At 37.8% G+C, this 24,679-nt stretch overlaps 1 protein-coding gene across 3 annotated transcripts in view; it reads right to left on the bottom strand.

Annotated features, from left to right (window-relative positions):
* The window catches only part of PKIA (protein kinase (cAMP-dependent, catalytic) inhibitor alpha), a 48,492-nt gene that overhangs the window by 23,000 nt on the left and 813 nt on the right, over positions 1-24,679 (bottom strand). Inside the window, exon 1 of one of the 3 annotated variants that reach the window (XM_017740478.1) lies at positions 4,247-4,271. The exons of 1 other annotated variant lie outside the window; for it this stretch is intronic. The gene's annotated coding sequence lies outside the window, so the exon portion shown is untranslated. Of the gene's footprint in view, positions 1-493; positions 629-4,246; positions 4,272-24,679 lie in introns of those variants that run through there. One more of the 3 variants, XM_017740477.1, reaches the window with a different exon arrangement.

Genomic DNA, 24,679 nt, shown 5'->3' with positions numbered 1-24,679 from the left:
TAAAGTCTATTATAAATTTAATCATCTTAACAGAATGAACACATATGCAAATATTCTTTATTGCCATTCATTATCAAATAAGTTGATTTTAGAATTCTTTAGGACAAGGTTCCAAATTTTTAAAATCACACTACAGATACCACAAACTGGATATGTATTTGCTTTCTGAGGTATCTTCAAGCAGCCCCTGAGAAACTGTCCTGTGAAACCTTCAATCTTTCCAGCCTTCAACAGCATTTTTCTTTTTACAACCTTCCTAGTGCTGCTGCTTCAAGAGCGGAACAATAATGTTTTGTTTTCTTATAGCTGGGGTCATTGGGAATCTTAAGCTAATTAATCTCTGTAAAAATACATACAGCAATATAAACACAAGTCTCTTAATCAAGCATTGATTAATTCCAGAAGGCCAAATGCCCTACAATGCACCAGGCTGAGGGATCAAAGGAAGGAGGTCTAACAGTACAGAATATTTTAATGAAAGGAAATATTTTACCTCTTATTGTTTTCTCTGTCTTGTTCACCTTAGCATGTTCAGCAGCAGTTGCATCTACAGAGAGCAATGTGTCAGTCCAGAATTGAGGTAAAGAGAAAGATGTTTGTCAGAGCCAGAGAAAATAAGAGCAAGGTTTAAATTAAGGTCCCTGCAGAGGCAAGTCTACCTGCAGTCTTTTAAAGGAAGAGGGAGAAGAGAGCAGTAATTTCATACTGTTTGCAAGTCTTAAAGATGACTTTTTCTTAAATGGAGTGGACTGTGCTAGGCTTCTCAAAACCAAATGCAGGAGGTGGCTTAAAGGGGTAATTTTCCACATTCATATGCATAACCACATACATGCATAATAGCCAAGCTATCCAAGAATATGATTCAGCAAGGTTTAGTGAGTGGGACTCTCATGCACTTCAAGTCTCTATTCTTTAAACCACATAAGCAGTACAGCTCAGACTCAAACCTGTAACAGTATTGTTTTGAAAGCAAAGAGATCAAGTTCTGAAGAGCAGTAACACTTGGAAGGATCAACAACCAGTTTGAAACCTCAAAAATGACCCAGAGTCAGGTGAAGGAGAAGAAAGCATTAATAAACAACTCTTTATCATGGTGAGATTGGTTATTATGTGCTATATGTGTTATTATGTGTTATTTGTATTTTATACTTTGCAGTATTTATGGGCATTTGGAAGACAGGCCAAATAATTTCTAACCTAGCCAGAAGAAGTCCCTTATATTTGCTACAATATGCTTGAAGATAGGAACCTTATCAACCTCTTTTGCACGTCCACATTTAAAAAATAATCTAATTAAGCAGAGGAAAAAAGCAAAACAAACAACAACTCTCTTGATAAATAATCCTTTGTCACGTAGAAACATTTTGTACACTTTGTATTGAGAATTACGCACTATAGAGTACTTTCCTGACAAGTTTCCATGTGTTGGAACTAGACGGAAACTAAAAAAAAAAAAAAAAAAAAAAAAAAAAAAAAGGAAAGTGCTGCATTACACATTCTGTCCATGATACTCAGATTTAAGATGCATTTCTAGATGCAAATCCAGGTACCCTGACAAACACAATACCCAACCACAACTGAGTAGCATACAAGTTCTGCAAACCACAGCTACTTAAAATCACTGTTAGTAAGCTTTGAATCTGATGGTCAAATATTTCTCTTTGCTCCAATTTCAAGTGAAATTAAAGCTCAAATACTTAACTCATATTCCTCTAATGTCCCAATTCTTCATCTACAAAAAGAAACTGCCAAATGGAGGTAACATTTTGGGCAATTTACAAGCCAGCAATGGAAGCATATAAATGAAATAAAATTTTCTGGACTCTCACAAAGCTCATTGATTTCAGCCAACCCTAACAAATTGCTCAATCACTTTAAAAGATGGCCTATTAAAACCCACATACAGTAGACATTTTATATTCATGCCAAGAAAAGTTATCCAAACAAACACATATTTCCTGCAGCTCAAGTTCTTAATTCTACCTTGCAACTCTCCCTTTCGCAGAAGTTGCTGAGCACTAAGAAATGTTAGAAAAGCCTAAGAAGAATCTGAACATACAGTTCTTGCCATATGCATAAACTCAATAAAATACAATAATGTGTAAGCCATGTTTTCTGGATATGAGCATATGCACACAGGAGAACTTACAGAAACCCTCACAAAATTCCTGAGAGGAATTCATGTTGTTAGACTACACAAATCCATCTGTATTTGAATAGCTTACCCGAGCTTCGAGGCCATGCAAATCACAGATTCCCTCCTTTTTACTACCTGCTGGTGGATAATGAAAGGAAGTACCAGCTGTCTGCTTACAGTAAGAATGTATATGTGGGCAGAATATTTCTTAAGACTTCCACTTCTTAAATCCTGGCACAGAGAAAAACCTCTCAAGAATAAGAATCACCCACAGATGTGAGTTCCTGGATACCATGTTCCCCATAAAAGGCAAGCTGCAGGTACAAATTCAGAGGAAGAAGGTAAAAATATAAAAAAGTGCTGCTCAAAATCTGAAGTAATGAAACCCGCATCTCATAGTCACTAAGGAAGAGCATTGTTCAAGTAAAAGGTAAACTTTAGCAATGAAGACAATAAAATAATTAAGTAATTAGGAGCCATTGCAAAGACATATGGGCAGAGCACAGTAAGAAAGTGCATGAAAACAAACCCAAATGGACTCTCAGACTGAGCAAGAAGAAAATCAACTTGAAATGTCTCCTGACAGAGATGAGACTTATTTTATTTTTATTTATTTTATAGCTGTCATTCCTCCTGGCAAAAATCTTGGGATGCTGATCTGTAAGCCTCTATCCCATCCCAAGTACCACTGTCCACCTTTATACCTAGAAAAACATAAAGGACCATAACACCTGAGAAAAGTGGTAGAAATCAGTAAGGTTCCTATGCAACAGTTTGAGTGTCCAGGGTTAGAGAACTTTGAACGTGGCTTTATCTACTCATGTAAATATATGTATGTATACCTGCAGAGGTGGGTATCATTAATTATTCACTTCATCTGCATAACTACTTTCATCTAGACATATTTAGCAGTAGACTCTGTAAGCTTAGTAGATTTCCTATAAGCTGTAAGAGAACTGCCTTCATCCCAAACCTTTGTCTGTTTATTTTTGAAATAATTAGTTTTAAAGAATCCCTTGTAGGTTGACCTTGGCTGATGTTCACTCTGCTCTCTCATTCCCCCTCAACAGGACAAGGGAGATGATGGTAAGATGAAAGAACCAGTGGGCTGAGATAAAAACAGGGAGACATTGTAGTAATTATCAGCACTAGCAAAACAGATTAGACTTGGGGAAAACTAACTTACTCCCAATTAAAATAGGTTTGGATAGTGAGAAACAAAGACAAGTTAAAACAACACCTTTCCTCCACATCAGTCCCCTACTCTCCCTCACCCTGCCTTTGCCCAGGCTCATCTTTACTTCTTTAGTTTCTATCCCATCACCCAGCAGCCCAAGGGGATGGGGAATGGGAATGTGCAGTCATATTTCTGCTGCTCCTTCCTCCTCACACTTTTCCCCTGCTCCTGCATTGGTCCTTCTCATGGGCTGTTCCCACAGGCTCCAGTGTGGGCTGGAGATCTTTCAGGAAACACCTGGTGTGGCACACACTAGCAGGCATATACCTACTCCTATACCTATTCCACTGTGGTCTCCTCCACGGGCTGCAGTGGAATCTCTGCTCCAGTGCCTGGAGCGACACCTCCACTTCTTCCTTTTCCTTCAACCTTTGTGTTCCCTGTGCTGTGTCTCACTACCTTTGTTTGTTGCTCCTCTACCTGTTTGTTTTGGTATTTTTATTTCCTTGCTTAAATATTTTCCCGGAGTTTTCCCAGAGACACCACTGTCCTGGCTGAGGGGCTCAGCTGTATCCTGCAGTAAATCCATGGAGCTGACTTGACCCTGGCCTTTCCTCACACAGGATGCCCCTAAAGCCACCTCGCTGCCGACACCTACCCAACAACAAAATTCGTATCTGTCAGAAGATACTCAGTGGCTATAAATGACCATAAGTACTTACTGTGCTTTCCAGCGTCTTCCCTAAACTCCACTAACTGCTGAGACTGCCCTCCTGTCACTTCACTTAAGACTTAGAAATCACAACCATGTGAGGCTCTCACCCCTGGTGTCTCAGAGCTGATAGGAGGCAGCCTCTTTCCAAGCAAAGGCTATGTGGATAAGCACGTTAACACCATGAGAGATGGACAGTAAGGCACTATTCTCTACTCACCAGCTTCTACCATCGCAGACCAAGGAAAACTCAGCACTCATGAGCACTGTAGCCGTGACCTTATTATAGACACCAGAATCAATGTGTTTTTCCCCAGGACTGTAGCCCTGTTTTACGTGAGAAAGGACAATGAATCTTTTCTGCTATTTTAAAGAATATTAATACAAGATTAGCGCTGCCATTTTTAGGTTTCTGTACCAAGAAAGGTAAAAGAGGAGTATATACCAGCTTTTCAAACTTACAGGCTACTTCCCAGAAAGCATTCACTACAGAAACTAAATTACAAGTTTTCTTCAAGATCACACCATATTATTCAATTGAACTAATGCCTCTCAGAAGAGCCAGAAGTGCCAAGAATGCAAACACACTGCAAGAGGTAACATGTTTGTTTGTGGGTCTACTCTAAGCATTGATTAGCTTGTTCATAAAGTAAACATTCCGAAAGAACAATAGGTAAAAAGAAAACACTTGCCCATATGCCAAGATTGGGTAAATAATTAGACTATATAGAGACTCATATTCTCAGTTTCAGGTGACCAACATGAGATATTACAAAGGACCTTATGCTTCAGAAATTAGTATGAACTAACCTTTGTAAAAGTATTTAGGATTAAGTAGTGAAATAAACTAGCAACTGCAAGCCCTCTTATCACTTCTGAAAATTTGACTTAATGTAACGTTGAAATTTAGGACACCACTCATGAAATTTGAAGATACAATGCAAATTTGAAGACCAAACATTGATGAAGGAAAACCCCACTTAGATTGCAGCTGACTTTTTAAAGTCAGACTTTAAAAAACATTAAGGGAAGAAATATGGGAGGCAGGAGAGAGAAGGCAAAGACATTTTTTTTCTACTCCTAACCAATTAATGCCCAAATTTTCTAACATGGCTATTTACAACTGGATTAAAAGCTTCACTGAGCATGTACTCCACAGGTAACCTTTAGGTAAGTAAATTCTAACTTTTAGTGCAATACATTTGAAATTTGCTATCTCAACCACCAAGAATTATCTTCTCTACCCTTCCCTTTAACAAAATTTTCCATTGCTACTACACAGTTTATACCTACAGCCTCTTCATGACCCAGCAGAAACACCGCCAGTATTTTCAAACAAATAGCACTGATATTTGCACAACAGATAACATTCCGTATTTGTTTTCATCAGACTCCAATGAAATCAGAGCCAAGCTAAAAATGGAAAGACGATGTATCTTCAGTTCAGGAAAGCTTTTCAGCAGTCTGAATGAAATAACATTCTGATAAGACACATCTTAACTATACCATGCTCAGACTCAAAGTCTGTTTTAAATCTTTCTTCACAAAATGCTTCTACTCCCCCTAAGTAATTTGCTTGTTAACCCTTTGTCGGGAATATCTTTAAAGTATGATTTTCAGAACCAAACAAGATCTTCTCCCTCTTGTATTTTGCCACTTTTCTTGCTCAACACCCTATGAGGATTATTCAAACATTAGCACTCAAATATTAAAATCAATGAAATTTTTTAAAAATTATGTTATTAATTATGAAATATAAAAGTTTAAACATGTCTTGACATGTCTAATCTCCTTTCCACAGAGATATTTTTCATGATGTCATTACAGGATTAACACATTTGTAACCAGACAGCAGTCATCTACATGTGACAAGATGTTTTTTGGGAATCACTACAAATCTTTCAGCCATTTGACTCTTATGCCAAATGAAACAAACTTATCTGTAAAGTCAAATTTGGTTATTGCCTGAAACTCCATATGTATCACATTATATAACATGATGATTCTTAGGTTCATTAAAGCTATTTTTCGTAAGTTCTCCTCTTGTTTGGCCTACTTCAGGATGCCATTTAAGGGACTTCAAAAATTAATGGGTTCAACAGAAAATAAAATCAAACTTAATCAAAATTTCCCCACAAAAAAACCCCCAACACAAACCTGAAGGATTTTTTTCCTTTTCTTAAAAAAGATACAACTGGACTGCTGAGAACATGTAAACAGATTCTCCAAGCCTGACAATCGAAAGAGGATATTTACATGAAGACAAGGATAAATTAAGTGCTACGCCATCCTCATGATAAAAACAGTAGAACAGGAAAAGGCATTTGCCATATTTGATCTAGGAATATAAGCAGAAAGAAGGGGGGTTGTTTATTGTTAAAAATCAAACCAACCTTCCATAATTCCATGAAACACAAGCACACCTCTTCCACTTATCACATATGAGACCAAACCACTGCTTCTTACCCAATGAAGTTTAGTTGGAACAATTTCAGTTAACTTTCTGGTTAAATGACAACTTCAAGAAAAAATAACAAAACAAGCCACCACCTGTAATTTGATTAAATACAGACTATGATTACACTGCCAACACAGGCAAACTGGTTTAGTTTGATTATTAAGCAGGTAATTAAAGATTCCACTGAGCTCTAATGTTACTGCATGAAGTTTTAATGAAGCAGCACAGCATTATGTCTTTCAGATGTTACAACAGTAACAACCAAGTCTTTTAAAGCAAAACCATACGAGACTCAGATAATTTTTGCTCTGTTCAGCTTCATATTATGTTCTTTTTTCTGCATTCTTCCTACTAATCTTGGGCACTCTAAAACAATAGAGCAGAGGAGGTCCAGAGACAGAACCATGCCTGATACTAGGTAAGAAGGTTCTTAGAAACAAATCCTGATGAGGTACATCTAGAAGAGTAAGCACTTCAAGTCAGCTCACATGCTTCATTAAGAAAATTACTCTCATTATGCCATTATAAGGCTGAATGTCTTTTTCCTTAAAACACACAGACCCAGAAACATGCTATGTCACAAGGGTATTTCTATTTGCTTTGAAGAAGACTGGAAAATATTGTGCTGATCATGGTTAACACCAAATAGATTAGGACAGAATTTAGAAGATACAATCCAATGATAGTTTGTAAGAAAGCAAGTAGGAAATAGGAAAAACTAAGTATAAAGTTACAAATAGGAAAAATAAAGTATAAAATATAATAGTGCAGCATGCATAAATAAAAAAACCCCTGTGCTCTATACAAAGTGATTACTTCATGTTATGCCACTAGCAACATTACTACCAAATATATATATTTTTTTCTGAGAATCAGAAAATAAGTGTTTTCTCTATCCAGAAAGAATATTTTTCACTATCTTTCCTTAACAGGTTTGTACAGAAGGACTTTGGCAGTTGTTTAGAGTGAATACACTTCAGGAGAAGAAGCTACAGGGTCTCCTAGAATAATGTTGACAATATTCACAATTAAAAATTAAAAAATGAACCAAAACCAAAACACGAAAAAACCCCCCAAATAGTCTTGAAATTCTACACTCTTTAATGTATTTCTGTGCTTTCTTGTGTCATTCCCCCCCAGTACAATATGAACGATATAGTTATTAATTTAAATTAATTTACTTCCCAAGGTTCTTTTATTTTCACAGATTTCAGCATGTGATGGAGCTTTTCTTGAATATCTTCTGCGTGGGTGGATTTTATAGAAGGATAAATTTAGTTTGCAAGGCCTGTTGTCACATATCTGTGGTTTTTCTGCACCAGAGTAAGGTACATGAAACAATGACAAAGTCATTAATACCTAAATATGGAATTGCTTATTTTGTTCATATCTCATTGTCTTAGTAAGAATTTCACATGTGGCAGCAGCATATGGAAAAAAAAAATCATCTCTTCACAAAAAGACTGTGGTCATGTCTTGCAGGTTCAGGAGAAAAGGAGCTTGCCGTCACTCTCTTCTACACATAGGAGTTTGAGACCCATTTCATCTTGGCACTTGAGCATTGCTCTGCTGCATTTGGACACTCTCAGGTGTAACTGAAGCTCTGTCTCTTGCATGATCTTACATCAGCTTATTCCTGTGAAATAAGCACCATGTGATGGAAAAGCTTGTCTTAAGCATAACACCAAAAGCTAAGAGGACTTCCAGAACTGCTCACATATTTTACTCTAGAGACCATTAAAATCAACGCATTTAATCTAAGGAGCAGAAGTGGAGGTTTCCTAGTCTTCAGCACACAAATCATAAGACTAAAGAGTTAGGCATCCTTGTCTGCAAAAAGGCACAGGACCAGAAGGAAAACAATTGCGGTTCTAACTGATAAACCAACTTCAACAGACATTTTACTGGAGGTTGTGTCCATGGGTTCCTTGAGACTGAGGACAGTCTGGATACCAAGTCTCCTCCTTCCTTAGAATGAAGATATTATGTGGAAGATGAGCAGTGAGATTCACTTCTTCCCTACCTCCACACAGGTTTTTGAGTTAAATTCAGACCCTGAGTCAGGACTGTACAGGTACACCTAGTAAACCAGCAGTCTTTGAATCACACAAAAACTTTGTAAGGGATATCTGGAGGCCATTGAGTCCAACAACCACTTGCTCACAGGTAGGCTAACCTCAAACTTCAGTCTGGTTGCTCAGGGACTTCAGATGAATTTGGAGTATCTCCAACGGTGGAGGTTCCCCAAGCATTTTGCCAAGCTGTACCAGTGCTAAACCATTTTTTAAGAGGAAGATTTTCCTTACATCTAGCTGGAATTTCTTGTATTGCAACTTGTGACTATTGCCACTTACCCTTTTGTTGCAGGCCTCCAAGAAAAGTCTATAACATCTCCACCATGCCTCCTCAGGTAGTGCTGTAGTGTCTTGTAGTGTCTTCCTCATGCTGGACAAACCCAGTTCCTGCAGTCCCTGCTTGTACATCATGTGCTCCAGCCTCACGTTTTTTGTAGGCTCCACTAAACTTGAGTTAACATGTAAATATATCCCTTTTGTAGCAGCTGTCTGAATGATTGTGATGGCACACTGGTGCCTCTTAGCAAGTTCAAGATCAGAGAGTCCTACTTACCAGATCTGAGGTGAGACAGATGGTATGCAAATACAAAGAGTCTGGCCAGCAGTTCTAGATTCTTAGTGTTTTTAAGTAAAATAGGAAAGATTAGAGTCTTGAATTCAGTTTCCTCAAGGCTGTATGTAGTTCCCAGATACCTTCTTGGCTCAAGAGTCCAGTCTCATTAAAAGCACTGGAGAAGCAAAGGGTACAGGAACATTGATTAATCCATGATTAACGAGCTTAAAAAGTTATCACCATGTCATAGGTGAAATACAGCCCCCAACTTAGACACACAGCTGAGTCTTAGCAAGATGATTCCCTGACAATAGTACAGCCTGCTCTAGATTTGCCCATTCCTGACGTATAGTACAAGTAACTAAATATTTTCCATTTAATGACATATCTGCTCAGAGTTTGCAAAATCAGATTTTAACTTTCTACTTACTGGAGCCCAGGTTTACACTGAAATTGATACTCCTTTGTATCCTGGTACAATGTGAAACAGTAACATTACAGGCCAAAGCCATTAATCTACAAAGGATTAAACTACGACATTAATCCAAAAAGGATGAGAGTTCTAACTCTTCACAAGAAATCTGTCCTCTCAGCTTGTGGTCTCAGGCAAAGACTACCTGGGTTTCTGCTTACAGGCCTGAGACTCCAGGAGGCTGCCTGCATGAACCAGGCACTGCAAGATCCAACTGTGAGACAAGACAGCATGTTTTAAATTACTGCCTGCGTAATTAGGCACAGTAAAGGCCACCTTCTCATCTGGAGAAAGACCTGTTAATTACTTTGCTGCCTCCCTTCTGCTGCCATTTCTTGTCCTGAAGGACCAGCTGCCCTTTTCCTCTTTCTCAGCCTTCTGCTCGGAATCTGTTTCCCCTTTAGAAAAGGGGACCAATATCTACCTACCCCTCCTCTCCCACATACCAGCATTCAATTAGGAATATACCCCTTGATATTTTTAAGCCCCAAACAGTGCTATAGATTGAGTAATCATTAAGATGTGATTACTTAAGAGTGCAGAAAGTAAAAGTATAATCTAATTCAAAATTAATGCAAAGTGTTCTCAGGATACCAGCTTTAATTAACTTTACTGGAGAATTTTCACAGGCTGAATTCTCATCAGATTCTACCCATACAGTTAAAAAAATATAATATCTCAAGAGAAGCTGAGGATTTGCATACTTAACTCCTAAACTTGCAAGAACACACATTCTCTGGCCTTCAGCTTGATGATAGCTTAAAGGCTGTTATGCATTTTGCTTTAAATGCATATACATATTCTATCTAATAAAGTCTTACATATATACTATACCTACAAGCTCAGTAGCAAAGTACAAGAGGCAGAACCATGATCTCCTTTATAAACTGGCCCACAAGCGAGCCTTTGGAACACAAAGGGCAAGCAGACATTGAAATAAGGTTTTCTTTTTAAAAGAATTTTTGAAGTAGTAAAATAAAAAACTAGTAAGAAATTGTATCTGTTAATAGCATCTGGAAAAAATGACTTAATTATGCATTTTTGCAGAGAGGTTCCCTCATCCTAGGATTTTGTAAAGGAAGTTAGGAAAAAAAGCTGTAGGTGTATAGGAAAAATCAATCACTCACATATATGGTCTGAGCCCAGACCTGACCTTCATATTTGTTCTTTGAGGGAAAACAAGAAGAAGGGGGAGGGATACAAACACAGAGTGATCTGGAACTGCTAGAGGCTGAAAACAAAGGATTCTGCAAAAGGAACTCTCATATGGTGTTCCAACCACAGCACTGAAAAATAAGTATGTTCTAAAGTGGGAGGGTTTGGGGACTTTTTGTTTGGTGTTTGGGGTTTTTTCAGTGCTTTTTGGTTTGTGTTGGTTTGGTTTTTTTTTCTTAAGCTGCTTCTCAGAGACTTCTTGAAAGACCTTGTTCATTATAATTGGTGAGCTTTTTCTTTGCATTTCTTCATCTTGTGTCTCATGTGCCATTTTCAATAATTTGAAAGACCCAGCCAGCATCCTCTGACTGCAACAGATACAAGAGGTTCTCGTCATGGTACTAGGTAACATGCATGTGGCACAGCTGGCAGGCAGCTGTTTTCACAGCAGTCAAGATTTCACTATATCTCCCGCAAGAGGAGTAGGGAAGATAGTGGGACATTAAACCACCCTCTTGATTTTTAGGCAACACGCTGATGTCTGGAAGAATCTTACTCTGTTGTAGATGGAACAAGGAGCTGAAATGGAGAGCAGCCTGTACCAAAGTTTGAAATGCAGAAAGACAAATAAAACAGAGTTCTTATTGCCCAGTACAAACAAAGTAGAAAGAACTAAGACACACAAAATAATGAGAAGAAATTAATGAGTTGTAAAACATTTAAATGAGGCAAACAAAGTGATGAGTCATATGGAAAGAAACAGAAATGTCCAGTTTCAGTGTTTCAACAGTTTCATAGTTTTACAGCAAGAAAGGGACCATTTTAGTGGATTTATTACATAAGTTTGCAATGAACAGGATCACAGATGCATTAGATGTAGACAGACAAAATAGCACTCGTCATGCAGGTTTTTTAGATGGTCTGGTAGAACTCAATCTGGTTTGTGCTGCCTTTGAATTCAGCTAACAAACATTCTTAGTGAGTCTTATGAAGAAGTATTTTTAAGATACTGTTGAGAAATTTGCTATACTTATATATTCTGAGTACCAACACTTTTTAACAAGTAAACTTAGTTTGCATTTCTTTGGTTTCAGAATTCTATTTCAAAAGAAAGATTTGTGTCAAGGTAAGTTATCAGTAAACAATTTTTTTCAACTGGTGCAAATCAGCTCTATGAAATCAGCTCTCCAGTTATTCACAGCTCTTTTGAATTCTGAATTCTGCTTCTACTCTCTGCTGTAGGAAAAACTTCCCTCTTGCTTTTATTTCTTGGTGGGGCGGGTGAGGGAGCAGGGTGGTAGTCAGGGAAGAGAGAAAGGTAACGGAACACTTACAAATATTGCAAACCATTGCAGAGACAGAAGAAAAAAAGGGAAAACCAGGCATTTTCCTTCAAATAGATACTGGTATTTTCTGAGGAGGTAAGACTCTTAACTCATCTTCTAGGAATCTTTTCACAGTGGACACAGGAGGAGCTGCTTACCGTCTGGGCCAGTACTGATCTAAACACCACTATGAACTACTTTTTGGGAAGTTATTCCTCACGAATGGTACAAAAAAAGCTGCAGTGGGTAAGTCATAGGTATGAACTGAATACACCTGAATGCTGAACAGTGCTGAAACCACCACCGTGTTTGCCTGGAATATGGGAAATAGCCTCAACTTCAGTTTTCACCAAGTAAAATAGGCTTAATAGTGTATTTTTTGTAAGCTCCAAAATATGTAAAGCCAGCATGTCAGAGTCTCTTTGACACGATCTTTTTTCATTAGCCATCAGTGATCTGCATGAATTATAATCCTGTCCTTCAATATACTTTACACGTACAGCTTTGCTTTTTCTATTGTTTTGATTTATCAGCTCAACAGATCTTGGTAACTAAGTCACTATATTCACCTTTTTTTTGTAGAAGATCTTAGATTAGCTTTCTTTTGACTTCTGTCATTTCCTTGCTATTCCAAAAAAATATAAGTGAAGAGTACAGAAGCATGGAAGAAGGAATGGTGAACAGTTAAATTTAAATTTGAGTGACGCTTGGGTTTTTTTTAAGAAAGTTTATCCAACAATGTGGCACAAATAAATTCCACTCTTTTTGGTAGCTTATATACACATAGTAAGAGAAAAAGACTAGAAAATTTGTCACAGATGCCATCTGAAGATGAGAAGAATACCACAAATGTTCCATAGAAATAAGTGGACTTCATCAAAAGCTTGTAGAAAATTCTCCCTTGAATATAAAAACTCTCTGGCCTATGTCTTCTCCCAGGAAGCTTGAGGAAGGAGTCAAAATAATTTCAGTTATTAGGTGAAGTATCTTTTCAAAAAGGCACTTTGAGTAGAGAAAACTACAAATAACAATTTGGTTAACTACTTTCTTTCTGAAATGGGTTGCTTGAAGGAACACAATTTTAGCTCCCTCAAAGCACCTGGTAGAAAGCTTGCACGTTGAGATAAGCCACATAAGTGTAAAACTTTCTATTCAGCTTCAGATAGATGGGAAAGCATCAAGTACGTCCTCTTCCCAGCAATTGTGGAAATAGAAACTACTTGCCAAAACAGGTATTTTCATGAGAAAACTAGGGCTAAACCATGCTTTCTGATAGATCCTACTGGACCCGCTCCAGCAAATGAAACAGTTGAAGTATTACTCAGTGCAGGTAGCAGACTAGCTTTTGTAATTTTTTAAATTATAAGAATTTTTTTAAAGAAAGAAGTCTACCTTCTTTTTTTAAAAGAAAATTGGCAGCAAAATGTGCCAGTGAGCGAGACAAAACATTAAAGTTGCATGTTTCACAATTACTTTGCAGACTTGTCATGATAAAATGTCAGGATGAGACCTAGGCATTCCCATTCTCTGCACCATCATTCCAGTTTCCATGCAAAGACATGCACATGTGCACAGTCCAAGTAATTGTGCTGTGGATTACCCAAGTGCACATGATGAAGCACTTGGTTGGAACTTTAGAGCTTATTCAAGTCTTTGTTTATTCCTCTTGTGTTCAGAGACAAAAGAATTTTTAGAGGATGACAAAGGATCCTTCAGGAGTAACTGGTTATTGTCAGATACAGTTGTGTGAAGATTTCCCAGGTGAAATCAAGCAAATGACTACAAAAGAGAGAATTATGTTTTCATCAAGTTTGACGTGAAGCTCTGGAAGCAATCAGTAAATAGGGAAGGAGAAATACAAAAAGAAAGTAACCAATGTTCTGCCTTGGCTTAGTTTTGAACAATCAAGTGCTTGAAGGAATAAAACTTGAATTAAACTTGTGAAGAGTTAGCCCTTTCAGTTAACAGACAAGCCAGCATTCAGCAAGGCCTTGCAGGCAACCTTCTTTATTTATAGAACCACATGGATACTGACTTCATCTCTGTCTCACTCTCAGATGTCATTCATGCCACCTTAAATAAGCAACATTTCTGGTCAAATGTGTCTAAAACCGTCCTCAAGGGTAGGAAAGAAGAGAGTCTTTTCACACTCAGCTGATTTTGGGCAGGTATGTATCGGCCACTTCAACAATTTTACTTTATCCCTAATAGGCTTCTTTTCTATCTCTCTTTATACTTGATCACTTGTAAACCTAAGACCTCTGATTCAATGTGTGCAGTAGCTGAAAGGATTTGAAAAATTATCTCTCATGATTCCCATTTTACATTAACTTCCCACAATTAATGGCTCTTTCTTTAGCTTGCTTTTAGCTTTCAATGGCTGCTCCTGCATGGAATAAAATATGCTTTGCTATTTAATCCTACTGAATCTTTTCATGCTTCTCTGAATACTTTTTCCTTTAGTGATACATCAGCTGGGTTAGACAAAAACAACCGTCAAGCCAAGTATAAGACTTTGGCTTTCAGTGAGCTGGCTAGTTGGAGAGAACAGTAGAAACCTATAAGAAAAACAAAATTAAAAAACCCAACACAGAAGTCTTTGTTTCTTAGCTTGCGTAAGAAGTCTTTATGCTCAAACCGTAAGATAGAAGCACCTAACTAATACCCAAATACATATACATGCAGAAAAGAAAAAAGGAGAGGAAAAGTTTAGAGTGGAGATCACAGGTACCTTTAATTCGGGTTACTCAAATTGCTATTACTAATCTTCGTAAAAGGAACTACTCCTTCACTCATATTGGGCTGACACTTGTTAGTTCCAGAGATGGCACCTCATATGGAAGAAGAGAGAAAAAGTCAGCCACTGGACAAACAACTGATAATGTGTATCAACATGACTACATATATACAATTGAGTTTTTAGATATTATATTTTTGACTCATCTAGAAGGACATGCACCAGATCCACCCTCCCACTCTTCTGGTGACATTTAACTCCCATTATCAACTTTCCAACCTGTCCACATTAATGTCCTTACTTACAAAAGAATCTCTTACAACAGAGGCATCTTGGTGACAAAGAAAAGTCTAGTATTTTGGCCACTGTTATCAGAATGTTAATTACATTATAAATTAGAATAGGGATTATATAGGGATAATCCAGAAATTTAAGGTGCTAAATTATGACTTATCTTGGATTGTCACATCTCTCACAAAAAAACCCCACATGCAGAAAGTAAAACTACTGAAAGTATCTACACCTGTTACTATGAAAACCACAATACTCCAAAATATTTCTGCTTTCCTTAAAAAGGCTTTTAAATATGCTCAAAAAGAGATACAAAGTAGAACACTTTACTGAAATTACTACTCTATGAGCAGAACAGGAATACTTCAGAAAGGGGGATAGGAATTTGAAGTTTCTTTCAACAGAACAAATAGCAGATATGATTAAGTGTTCAAGAAGAATGTCATAGAAGCAACATTAGCTGAAAGACAGGTATCACAGGATGCATAGAAAGCTTCCACTGTTTTCAGCAGTTTGAGCAGAGAAAAGCCAGACAAATTAGCTAAAAATGTGGCCTGCCTCAACAGCAGCCACATCAAAGGAGAGTCAGGTAAACTAAAAGGAGAATTTATTTTCTGAACAACATTCAAATCACCTGCTGGGAAATGCCATCTAACCCACAACAATTCCCAGAACAAGTTTTGCCTTCTTTGGAAGAACAAGTTGACATAAGTCAAAAATGCACAAAAAGCCTCGGCAACAGTTTAACAGTCATGTATGAAACTGTCCTAGTCCTCAGCAGTACTCACAGACATTGTTTAACTGAAAGCAAAGATTGCAACTCTGATCCTGCTGACAGCCAGCCACAAAAAACCCCCCACCCAAACGCAGAAACTTCATACTTGCCACCAAAATTCATACAAGAATAGAATTATGAAAGATGACACTGAAGATGAGCCCTGAGAGTGTAATGAATCACTATTAAGCACAGAGACACAGGCAACTGCTCCTCTCAAGAGGAGCTGGACAGAAGAGCTTACTTGCCAGAAACATGCTTGGACAGCAAAATGAAATGCTCAGGTGGTGCCTTAGGATCAAAAAATACACAGTGTTCAGATTACACAGTCTGGAAAGCAGAGGAAACTTGGAATGTTTTCGCCACTTCTTTTTCTCCCATTGCTCCAGGAAATTAAAGCAACATACCATAACAGGAAAATAGGCATTCATTTGGATACTGACCTCAGAACAGTGCTAAAGTTTTCTTCTTTCTAGAATTCTGCCTTGTAGTTGGCTTAAGAAATCATATCCAGTTATTTAACATATGCAACCTGTTAGACTCCAAATAAACGTTCAAGACAGTAGTTAAGAAATATTGTGCTACCAAAAGGGACAACTTTAAACTCAAAAATTTTACACTAAAAGATTCAGTGGAAAAATACACTTCCAAAACAAGTACCAGTCCCTGACTTCACCAGACCAAGAATGCTAGAGGAGCATGGAGGAACAGAAATGCAAACAAAGAGTGGACTTGGAGGACCTAGAAAACTTACACAAAATATATGTGCATAGTGTGTTATCCCACTAGAAACTCTGCTTAACAAGCAGAGCAGCAGTCTTTAACGGATGAATGGTCTTCAAAAATTGCTTCTATGAGGCACAAAAGTGAAAGGAAAGAGAATTTTCTGCCTGGAAGGAAATACCACAGCTCAGCATGCTGCAGCAGTCATCAGAAATCAGTACCTTTTTCTGGAGATTTGCATAAGTAACTCCCTGATCTGCAGTCTTATTGGCTATACAACTGTGGGAAAACAATGTTTAAATAACAGCTTTCATCCCTTATTTCCAAATATTGTCAATGAAAATGGAAGTGCTGAAAAGCATTTTGAGATCTTCCATGATGAAAGGGGCTACATAAATAATACATTTTGCCAGTATTCGAGAAAAAGAGGATAACAAAAATGTTTCTTCTTGCTCTTTGGTCTGTACAGCAATTCCCTAAGAGCGCAGAGTGTAAAGTTGAAAAGCATCTTCTAGAGTGACAATTGGCTACTGAATTACACCATGCAAAACACTTTCAATTCCTTCCTTAAATGCTAATGAAGTCATTCCCCATTATTAGCTAGTATTAAAAGCCTACTGTTACATGAACATGTAATGAATACTAAAGTATCAGCAAGGAAGTGATATTACATGCTTAAATTTCTTATACAGTATCTGTGTTCCTCTGGGTGCAGGCTATCATGTTCATCTTCTATAAATACCCATTCAAACTTTATCTGTTTTGGAGATGCTTTGTGCACAAGTTGGGGATGACTGAAGGCTTTGCACCTGTTTTTCACAATGTAGCAGGGATTTTGCTTTTGTAAAATTGAAGAGAATATTGCCATTGCCTCAGTCAGCCCCAAGTAGTACCACGTTAGGTATAGACAGAAAAATTAGACTTTGAAAGGACATGTAGCAGTGGTGGCATTATTTTTGCATATTGTCACTTAGAGTGAATGACACTGGCATCAATACAATTCTTACTATTGTATAATATTATAGCTGCCATTCAGTAAATCAGCACCGGTATGCCCTGCAGGCAAATAAACACATAAGCAAAGGAGGTTTAAGAAAAAAAAAAAGAAAAAAAGTGTTCCATAAAGCCTCAAGCTATTCAGAATAACTTAAGAGAACTCCCTATTCAGGACAAATATTTTGCTTGGAAAAGGTTTTGGTGTTTGGAAACATTATTAGCTTGTATATAAACAAATATATGATAAAATGGGCTTATTTCACTGACAAAAAGCTGTAGTTCCCTTAGGCTTTAAAGGCATGTTGTAATCATTTTGATGAGCTATGTCTCTTTCTCAAGTCATACAGCTTCTATATTTATGCAGACTCCATTCACATCTCTTATCACGTTTTGACTCCATGAGACCTTTCAAATAACAGTTACTTAAAATTCAGCAGACTATTTTTGGTTTTGTGTGGTTTTGTGTTTTTTTTTTTTTTTTTTTTTAATAAAGTGTTTCACATTATGCCTGCCTTTTAGAGTATGAATTATTTTCACATGCTCCAGTTCTTATATGCATTAACAAATCCTATTCACTTATTTTCTGCTTCCTAGGTCTGAGCTCAAAAACATTAGCCCAACTCAGTAAAGCTGCCATCATCCAACTATTTTAAAACAACAGTAACAGAAAACAAAGGAAGGGTTTATGACTGAATTTCTCTGTAAGGTTACACACTACAGTTTGTTCTTTCTTACATTTAAAATGCATTTTTGATATCCAGCTATCAGCTCTTTTGTCTCCTGCTAATGGCACCAGTACCTTAAAGTCATGCAAACATATTATTGTATTGATCCTACAATGAAAAGGACCCTCATAGGGACACAAGTTTCAGCCCAATTGAAGCGCAATTAGTAATTGGAAAAAATAAGCATAGTGAAAAAAATGGGAAAGAAATGGGACATAAATATGAAATTATTGTTCTACTAAGTAGAGTTTCTGAATTCTGCACATCAGAAAAAATTTTCAGGAAGTATAAAAATAGCGTCAAAGAATAAAACAAATATGAAATAGAGTCCATATGTGCAGAATGAGTACATATAGGAAGGCAATTCTGTTCTTGAGGAAAAAGAGTGTGACAGAAAATCTTGACTTGTGAGAAACTGAAAAAAACCCAAGTGTTTAACATTACTCACATCATGTCAATTAAAAAGGCCCCCAATTAAACCATTAGGCAACAAATTTTAAGGGAAAACAAAGAGACTTTCTTCCTTACACTCCACATGCTCTGAATCATGCCAAAGGATACTGTGGAGCCTGTGAACAGAAATCAGATCAACGAACACATGCAGTGAGGACATGATGCCTCCTGCAATTAAATCGAATAGTGCAAACATTGCTTTATGCCCACAGAACTGCTAATCAATGCTGAGCACCAAACACTGGGAGACTGTATCAAAAGATGATTACTCCACCTAATTTATTCATTACTTCTCTAAGCATCCTTTACTGGAATTTTGCCAGCCATCTTATTTTAATAGCAGACTTATATTCTTACAAGCTACACTGTAATATGCCATGGAGTTTTTCTACTGAACAAGAAGAGGTTTTTGCCCATCCTGTATAATTGGAACTGGCATCTGACAGTCACTGTTTAGTGTGAACAACTATTTCTTTAATTTATTAGCAATACTAAACACAAATAATCAATGCCATCTGTCAGGTACCACAGGAAAAAAAGTTTTCATATATATTTTTCATTAAAAAAAAAAAATCACAAAAAATCCAGAGCTACTCATCCTACTAGTTATGAGGAGTTTTTGCTAAACTTGAATGAGACCCATCTTTCGTTCCTTTTTCTGTTATATATTTTTTTTCAGTATATAAAAGTGTTTTCTTGGAATTCGTTAGCAACATACAAATATCAAGAACTTTCTGTGCCTCAAGGAAGCACCTTGAGAAGGTTGAAAGTAGCTGAATCTGTTTAGCCTGACTGCACTTTCAAATATACATCTCAGCGAACTGACACTTAACATCAAGAATTTTTCTTGGTCTACTTGTGGATAGATGATTTCAAAGGAGAGATACATTTTTAACTTCTACTTTGACTGGGTTAGACCAAAAAAAAAAAAATTCCAAAACAAATGTAGAGTTGTAGAAATGCAGAGCAGAAATATTAAGAAGAACTCTAGAAATTGTTTGAAAGCAAAACTGAGAATCCCAGTGACTCCTGAGATTGAACAAAAAAACCCAGGAGTTAATGGAATATTTATACACCTAAACTTAATTTAGTCAGTTTAGAAATGACTTTTCCATGACAAAAAGATACATATACATTAGGCAACAGTCTTGGTCAAGGTTAAAGTTCTGCAATTATTTACTTTCCCTTGCTTTGAAGTGTGAAAGTGCTGCTGAGCTTGGCCTGAAGGAATTCATATCAGCTGAGCACAAGACTTATGAGTTAGCCAATCTGTGTGCTCATGATTTTTGCAGATCTTGGGGTTGACTAGTTATCCAAAAGGCAGCAGGCACTTCCACAGAACACCTTGTGAAGGATTCCATGACAGCTCACTCAATGAGCATCACAGCTTTGACTCTTCTGTGGAGTTTACCTCTCTCCTACCTACCAACGACCAACAAGTCAAGATGCTGAACAGGAATCAATTTAAGGCTGCTGCTGAAGTAATAATATCCTTTACCAACATGATCCACAGTATTTTAAGTGAGGTTTAACATGTACTATAAACAGTATCATGGAAGGACCATTAATAAGCATCTGTGCTATTTTAAAACAACAGGTGGTGAGATCGTTTCACCACAGTTATATGCTCACCATATGTGTAACTGGAATTCTGTAGGAGGTAGAAGGCAAATAAGTGAATAGCTAGCAAATATATATATTATGTAATATATATAATTATATGGATATATTAAGATCTATATGATCTCATTAAAGCTGCAGCACATTTCATGGGCTAGCTAACAGCTGCCAAGATAACTTCGATATACCTTTGGATCTTTGGAATAGTTGCTAGAACAAAAATGTGACCAAGAAAAAGCAGTCGAAGTAAGAGAAACTAAGACTGTATGTTGTCATTAGACCTATTTGCCCATTACATCTGATGAATCATTGGGACATGAGTGCAGAAAGGGATACAGAGCTGTGCAGAGACCAGGCAGTTGCCATAAAGGCAGGTTAAATTCCCCATGAGTCCTGTAAAGGCAAAGAACAGCAGTGTAGCCAATTTTAAAATTAATTTTAATAAAGGCTAGAAAACAAACCAAATTCTGCTAGAGAGAACTACACCCCAGCTGACATGGAAATTCTTCTACTACAGCTCTTCCTCAGAGTTCATGTTTTATACTTGGTTCAGCCAGGGAAGAAGAGCAGAGATACCCTGGAATTGCTTTACAATCACAGAATATGACCAGCTCAGAAATGCAGCATGTCTTCAGTATGTTAGGAAAGACAAAACCCACTATCATACCTTATTGGTTCTACCATAAGAATTAAAGGAAAAAGAAAAGAAAATTTTTGATCTGGCATTTGGCTGGGACATTTGCACCAACTGTCCTATAAGAGTCCATTTTGTGTGACTTTCTCCTCTGATATGATTATATTTTAAGACTGCGATATATACTGGAAACATACAGTTCCTGTATAATCAGATCCTTTCTTTTATGTTTTTTCAATAAAGTGATTTTCTAAGAGTAGACAATACAGAGACTTTCTCAATACATCATGAAAGCAATACACATAAATAGATCCATGCTTGTGCTGCTGTTTACACACAGTCCCCTTCAAGGGAAAGGCTTCAATCAGCTTTCTTTTGCAAGAAGCATACATGAACTCTGCATTTCTGTCTCCATATTTCATATTAAACTCAGGGGCTTTTTATGTGGGTTGTGAAGTGCTGACTTACTTTACTGTGTCACATTCAAAATTAAAAGATAATCAATACTTGTCTTGTTGCCACCACTAATATATTATAAATGGATAAAACTGTTAGTTCTCCTTAATGATTGCTACCTTTGCAGTTGACTGGGCACTCACATAAAGATCCCCTATTGACAATTAGTCCAGCATGAAATCCAATTGCATAGTAGGAGACAAAGTTTTAGTTTGTGTCTGGCATTTATTTTTCAGAAATCATTTTTTTCTCTCCCAGAAACATGAGCTATTGCACATGAAGGACATGCATTTGGAAAGTGTGAATGCATTTGTTCTTCAAAATAAAAATGGTATCACTGTTGTTGAAATACTCTTGATTGTTTGAACATGCTAAAGTACATAGTTTTAAGTTCATTGTGTAATATCTGTCCCCTTTTACCCTGCTCAAGCCTTTTTTTATAGAATTGTTAAATTGGAAAAAATAATCCAACTGAAAGCCTACTAGCAACATAAGTGAAAAATGACCTGCTTGCTCTGAAACACGGTCATTTCAGTTAGTTCAAACAGCACTTGGAAACATCATTTTTAAAATTCTCATAATAATAGAAAAAGTATTTAACTGTAGTGTTTCATCTCAGCCCTTGGCAAGGACCACAAGTGAAATCAAACCTCTGCAACTTCAAGTGCATTCAAGGTCACTGGGTTTTCCAGTGTGTTCTACTAAGGAAACAAGCCTTTTGCAAACATACCCATCTGGTCCCCACTAATAAAACTGCATAAGTGAACCTGCTGGTTCAAAGGCCGACGGCAACCCAGAAACCTCAAAAATAATTAAGCTCTTGCAAATCTGAAGAACAAACCCAGACGAAGTGTTCCAAAATAGCAGAACCTCTGAGGAAAAGACAACTAAATCTCAGCTGCTACCCAGTCTGTCTGGCACCAACCAGCTGGCCAACTAGGCTGTTCTTCCAGTCAGTGGTGCTGTTGCCCCATTTAACCACAATAAAAACACTTTTCTTTGGTTGGCAGGAGTATGGAAGTTACAGTAACAGAAGGAGCAAGTAGAATTATGGGAAAGAAATCTGTAGGAAGTGGATTTACATCAGTTACACCATTGAACTAAACTCCCATCAATAATTAGATATACTTTTTTTTCAATGAAAATGCACATTACACCATTTGCCTTTAGAGTACACAAGATAAAAACAGAAGTAATTTAAGTTTACAGTCGTGTTCTTGGTCAACCACTGCTTCATCTCTGCAACCGTATTGTTTTAAAAAAATGTTAACTAAGGGTCTTGAAATATTAGGTTTGTCAGGAAGCACAAAGAGTTAAATTTGCTGTGATAACATTGTGTCAACATTAGTGAGTACTCACACTACCCTGTGCTTGCAACAACTGCCTGGGAGGCCATTACTTGATTTCTTCACTTCAGTGAAGAAATTGACTTTTTGTAGAATGGGTGGGCTAATATGTGAAGCATCTGGACTCAGCTACATGTTTTTTTTTTCCAATCAAATGCAACTAGAGAAGAAATCAGCCAAACACTACAAAAACATTGCAACCTCTGAAACAGCCAGCCATGCTTAATTCTAGAAAGGAAAAGCCAATAGAAATGTCCTAACCAATCCTTCCAAGTGTTTTACAGGAGCAAAATAAATGTATGGTAGATGAAAGATACAGGTTTGACAAAATGAGACTTTTTTTTCTAATTTGAAATACATACATTGCATGTGCCATGACACGCTTAAAGCAACAAGCCTATACATGATCATAGTTAATAACTGTGTTTCAGAGAAAGGATTTGTCTGTTGAACTGATTTCTGACTCTGCAATTCATCACTCGCTCTTTGTTTCAGCCTTGTGAAGCCTCAATTGTTTTTTATACACATTTTCTGTCTCTGTAGCTGTCATTTGCCTTCTGCATACCCAGCAACAGTACTGACTGTATTTAAACATCTTCCCAGAAATAATGACAACAAACAAAGCAACTGCCTGTTACCTCCCTAAGTATTACTTCTGTCATTCTAGCACCATGACCAGAGGCTTCAGCCACAACCAAGAATCCCTCAACTGTCTGAGCTTCTCTGTGAACGCTTGGGAAACAGGATCCTTGAAGATGAATATACAGGTAAATAGACATTGAATAAAATAACCTTCAGCTTCCAGTAGTCTGCTTGCTTTTTCATTAAGAACAGATTAATTCCCAATTCTTTACTTCCCAGAGACACAGTCATTGCTTCCATTTCCAAACCACATAGAGCCATTAACCATTACATACACAGATAGTGCTTATTCTAATGAGCTGCCTCTGCACACCCACCTCCTGTATTGCCATATCTGCTTCAGGGCAAGTTTTCCTTTTGAAAACAGAACAAAGTTACACAAAACATAAAAACCGACCAACACAAAAACCCAACAAAACCCACCAGTGTATCAGGCACAGAAATAGGTCAGGCAGATTTTTTTCCTTCTTCTCAATTCCAAAGCACTATTCATTTGATGTTAAGACGTATGTACATACCACGATGTGCAATGTCAACAGCCAAGCTACAATATGCATGCATTCTTGTTTTTTCCACTTCTACAGGTGATATGATGGAACAGCAACTCACTAATTCTTCCATTAACAAACAAAGCATTTGAATTCTGCTGCTATTTTGTTTGTTGCAAACCTTGGGCTAGATGATAAAAATTAATAAAAGGAGAAAACCACAGAAGTCTTCGAAGAAGACGACAGAATCCATTTTGGCGTAAGGGCCTGTTCTCCCAACTTCTACACTCTTTGGTTCCCTGCGAAGCGACGTCCAAATCCAGGAATGTGTAAGAGATGACATCTTTTTCTGCTTCTGCTCCCCTGAAGCCCTTCTGCCCCAAGATGTCTTCCCCGTCACTTGAGGAACGCGCATCGGACTGGGGGGAGCCCGGGCAGTCCGGGGCGCAATCCCGGACCTGTCGCAGCCCTCCCGCTCTCGCCCCCGTCCTGTGCTACGCCACTGACAGGGTGCCCCCGACTCGGGCACGGAGTGCAGCCCGGGCCGCCGAGCGGGGAGCAGGCACCGAGCCAGGGCACATCCTGCCCACGGAAGATAAAACGCAACACTGTGGCGCTTCAGAGAGGGCAGCCTTGCCGCTTTTGGAGGGAACCACGGCAGAAGGGAGGAGAAGGAAGCTACGAGCCCCAGCACCGCTCCAGACGCTGTCCGGGTGGGCAGCCGGCGCG

Source organism: Corvus brachyrhynchos, unplaced genomic scaffold (assembly GCF_000691975.1).
Source record: "Corvus brachyrhynchos isolate BGI_N302 unplaced genomic scaffold, ASM69197v1 scaffold227, whole genome shotgun sequence".
NCBI classification, from domain to species: domain Eukaryota; kingdom Metazoa; phylum Chordata; class Aves; order Passeriformes; family Corvidae; genus Corvus; species Corvus brachyrhynchos.
This window is presented reverse-complemented; position numbering and strand designations above follow the sequence as displayed.